Genomic DNA, 5,267 nt, shown 5'->3' on the forward strand with positions numbered 1-5,267 from the left:
AGGCCCTGAGGCCTAACTCAGTAGGAGGCCATTTTGCCTAGAACAGAATGAGTGAAGAGGAGAGTGAAGGAAGAGGAGCCTAGAGAGGTAATGTGGGGTCAGGTCCTATGAAGTCTTCTACACCATTAAAAGATGTTTGCTTTTACTCTGAGTGATAAAGGAAGCTGTAGGAATAACCTGACCCCCTGAAGGAGCCCTTTGGGCACTACATGGGAACAGACTTTATGGTGGCCAAGGGAAGAAGTAGAGAGAACAATTACAAGACCAGGAGCCAGAACAGACCAAGTGTGTTCAAAACTGCAAACTGATCAGGTAAGATAGTAAAAACTGTCCATTGAATTTAGCACCATGGAAGTGGTTGATGGCCCTGATAAAAGCAGTTTTATAGAATGGTAGAAGCAAAAGACTATCAGTTTCTTTTTAAAAAGTTAAACATAAACCTACCATATGATCCAGCCATTCCACTTCTACATTTCACTACCCAAAACAAATGAAAGCTTATGTCTATAAAGACTTGAACATGAATATTTATAGCAAAAAGTTGGAAACAACCCAAATATCCAACCATGGGTGAATGGATAAACAAATTGTGGTATATCTATATGATGACTCAGCAATAAAAAGGAATGAGCTATTGATATGCACAATATGGATGGATTTATAATTACCTTAGTTAAAAAAAAAAGTCTGGCACAAAAGAATAGCTACTGTACAATTCCATTTGTATAAAATTCCAGCAAATGCAAACTTCTCTATGGGTGACAGAAAGCAAATTAGTGTTTGTCTGAGAGTGGTGGGGCACAGGAAACTTTTGGGGTTGATGGCTATGTTCATTTATCTTGATTGTGATGACAGTCTCTTAAGTGCTTACATATGGTAAAACTCATCAAATTGTGCACTTTATGGACAGCTCCTTGTGCAGTTTAATGAAGCTATAAAAATAAACAAATAGAGGGGTGTAAGAGTAGTTCAGTTCTAGAATTCTCGCCTGCCACACGGGAGAACTGGGTTCAATTCCTGGCCCATGCACTGCCCACCCCCCACCCCCCCCAAAAATCAACAAATGGTGCTGTAATGACAGGATACTCACATGGAAAAAGAATGAAATATGACCCCCACCATACAGCATACAAAAAAATAAACAAATAAATACATTCTCATTTAAAAAAAGAAGGGTAGGATCTTACACAGAGGCAAGGGGCAAGCTTTAGATAGGCTCAGGAATATTTCACCCTATTTTGACATATATTCAAATAATATAACTAGCATACCAAATACATAATTTCTAGATATTATTGCTTAGGAAAAGGTTAAATGAATAAAGAGAGTAGATTTAACATCAATTTAAGGAAAAATTTCAGTTGGTTGTATGGTAAGTATGACAAAATCATGATGTTAGGATGAAAAACTCACCATCATTTTACAAAGAAGGAAGTAATTTCCTAAGGAGTACCATAAAGATCTCTTAAATGAATGATACTAATAAACTCTTAGGCAGGTTACCAGCATCCCAATTGAGTTATTGTTTCTTGTTCTTCTACAAATTCCTTCATCTCAAAACCCCACATATCCTTCAAGTTCTGTCTTAAATACAACCTTCTTCATGAAATCTTTCCTTATTCCTTAAATGTGACCCCTCCTGTATTCAAGGCTTCATTGTTTCCAACCAAAAGAGTTTATTCCAACCTCCCTCGTAGGATTAGCTCCCTAAATTCTGACCAGTGAGATATATGCAGAAGTATTATATTGTTTAGGACTTACAGGGAGCTGATTCAGCCTGCTTTTGCCCTTCCTTCATCCTACAACTTGTAATATAAACTAGATGGTGCTAAAGCAGCCCTCTTGGACTATCACCAACTCACCCCACCGAAAAAGGGGGACCCCCAAATGTCATATAATCTAAGTTAAAAAAAAGTGCACTTCTTATGCAGATTAAAATTTTAAATGACCCTCTAGTCTAGGCCCTTGCAATAAAGAAATTTTGAAGCTGCCACTCACAAGGGCCATTTAATAATTACAATAAGATCTCTTTTACAAAGGTATAAAGGAGATTTTTTTTCTCTAGAATAATTCACTTCATGTTGAAAATCATTTGGGCATAGGAAAAGCAGGAAGTTTCCTTTTTCTAATCCAAAAATAAATATAGAAATGAATATGAATTTTATGACCTAATTTTTTTTTTATTTGGGGGTTGATCTGGCTAGTATAGCTTACATATAATATAAATTAGTTAAGATTTAAAAATATATATATTCAGAAAGCCATTCTTGGTCCTGGCACTGTGGGATTGACAATGCCTTCCTGATCAAAACAGGGGGCAAAAATGTAACAAAATAAGACATCAGTGGCTAAGAGAGCTCAAGTAGAGTTGAGAGGCTATTCTGGAGGCTACTCTTATGCAAGCTTCAGCTAGATATTGCTAGTTACCATGGTTTGCCAAACCCCAACATAAACCATTCCTGTTATCCCTAAAGAACATTTAGGAAGCTCTATCTGAGATTCTACAAAAGTTTCACACACTAAGATTACTTTTCAAAAACCTACAATTTCCAGATGGTTCCTAGGTCCTGAAACCCAGAGGGGCCAGCGTCTCCAGAATATCAACTAATTCCATCCTCGCATCCCATATTATCGACACCCCTTTCCAACATGAAAAAGTTTGAATGGGCATAGCCCAAATACTCCTAAAGAATGGGAGAAGGATCAGTGGAGAACGGGGAGTTATAAAGAGGAGATAGGATTTAACAATGGAGTATGACTGCTTAATCCTTATATTGATATTTCTTTTAGTCTCCAGTGTCTTGGAGCAGCTAGAAAGGAAAACCTGAAATTGTGGAACTGTAACATACCAAACTTTGAAATCTGTTCTATAGCTACTTGTTAAAATGAATGTTGAAATTTATTGCCTTTTTCTATATACATTTTACAATAAAGAATGTTTACTAAAAAAAAAAAAAAAAAAAAGGCACTCTCAGCCTTAGTTTTCTAACCTATCAAAAAAAAAATGAAATCCTGCCTTCCAGCTGCTTGGGGGTAAAACAAGCTGACCTATATGACCTCCTTGGAATGGCTAAGAAAGCCTTTCACTGTCAGGAATACATAATGTTTCCTGTTTTGTTTTCCTCAGTTCCTTCCCTGATGCAAACTCCATTTCCAACCTTTAGCCAAACCAAACTTCTGGCCATTCCTGAAATTCAGGTGTTCTCTAGTCTTTGTATTTTCTTATGGGCTATTTTCTTTATGTAGAAAGCCCTTTCCCTTTTCCAGAAAAAAACTCCTCATCTTTCAAACCTTCAATCAACTGGTACTATAACCGTGAAACTTTCTGGTTTCCCTCAGTAGAGTTAAGACAGTTCTCCTGCTTCCACTGCTCTATTATAAGATCACTTTAATTCATTTGAAATGTGTTTATCTATTTGTCTCTCTTATTAGATTGTGAGTTCCCTCAGGGTAAAGGTAAAGGCCTTATTTGTTTTTGTATTCCTGGCGCCTACCCTAGTGCCTGGCAGGCAAACTATGCCCCAGAAAACCTGTGACATGGTCTGAATGTTTTATTCACAAATAATCATATTTTTGTGACCAAAGATAAATAATTATAGTATATAAGCTTAGAGCTTTCAAAGGGATTAAATAATTTCAATGTATTTTGTTTTGAACAATTTCCCCCCTCACTCATACAGCCTAACCCAAAACAAAATAAAGAACAGCCTAACCAAAAAAAAAAAAAGATCTTTTAAATTTAAATCTATGATTAGGTAAAAAAGAAAGATTTACTGCCTATATTTACTTCTTAATAACTTGACAAATACCTAATTAATAAAAATTGTATGATCTCACTGATATAAAATAATTAAAATAAACAAATTCATATAGTCTGGGTCTAAAATATAAGTTATCAGGGCATGAGTTGGGGATACAGCATAGGAAGTTAAGACTTAAACAGAATTTCTATTTAGAATGATGGAAAAGCTTTGGGAATGGATGTGGTGAATGTAATTAATAGCACTGAATGGTTAAAGGGGAAACATTAGGCTGTACATATGATTTTTTGTACAAAAATCCATGGAACTGCACAGCACAGTGAACCCTAAGTTAAACCATGGTCTATATTTAGTAGTACAATTATAAAAATATGCTTTCATGAATTGTAACAAATGTAGCACACCAGTGCAAGGTGTTAATAATAGGGTAGTATATGGAAAGCCTGTATTTTATGCGATTGCTCTGTAAAAAAAAATTACTAATAAAATTGCAATTCTCCAAATGCAGCTAAAAACTTGTCACGTTTTGTGCAATGTTCTTGATTTTCTTTGTGTTCAGATAGGATTACAGAGTGGTCTTATTTTTGGCCTTAACCTTTGTACTGTGAAATTGTTAATGTTCAGCAGGAGAACACAACTGTCCAGCTGTTAATGCCAGATCAGCTACCAGCTACCAGCTGTCAGGCTGCTTTTTTCTTTTTCCTGTAGTTTTTAAGTCTGCCACAAATTCAAATCCAAGCTTCTTCTTATGAACCTGGGTAGTCAACATCCCTAAGCCTGTAAAATGGAGATGATAATAATACTTAGAGGGTTTTATTAGTATTGAAAGAGTTAATACAAGTCAAGCTCTTAGAACGGCACCTGGCACAGTGTGAGTGATCAGTAAGCGCATTTTTGTATTCCCACCACCCTGTTCAACACATATTTGTATCAGTACACCCTGAGATTGTAGAAATGAGTTTCCTCTTCAAATGAACAGGATCTGGTTTAAAAATTGGCTGAGCAGCTCTTACAAAAGGTTATAGCAATGGTTGAATTTTAAATATAAATTTGCATTTTAAGACGTCAATATGATTACGTTTTATCCAGCCCACACCTTTCCCCCTTTTTGGTCACGTTAAGTTTATCAACCAAAACAAAATAAAAACAAAACCAAATATTTAAAACCATACCCCAAAACGAATGTATGTCCTTGGTTACTTTTTTTTCCCTGTCTTTAAAACGGGATAGTGCTATCTACTCCCTACAAATTTTTTAGCTTCTAAAAATAAAAGACTGTGGGATTAAAATCAAACTATTAACCCTCATCTGTCTGTTTCATATGCTATAGGAATGATTAAACAAGTGAAAAAACCTTTTGTTTCAGAAACGCAAGACGTATTAGCGGTTGACCGAGAAAAAACAAAAAAATCCCGTAAAGCCAATACAAAGCATTTCAGCGTTGAGAGAGAACTTGACACTCTGGGGCTTCCGTACTACTTTCTCTTTAAAAATTAAGATGGCTAC

The sequence above is a fragment of the Tamandua tetradactyla genome, chromosome 24 (assembly GCF_023851605.1).
Source record: "Tamandua tetradactyla isolate mTamTet1 chromosome 24, mTamTet1.pri, whole genome shotgun sequence".
Classification (NCBI taxonomy): domain Eukaryota; kingdom Metazoa; phylum Chordata; class Mammalia; order Pilosa; family Myrmecophagidae; genus Tamandua; species Tamandua tetradactyla.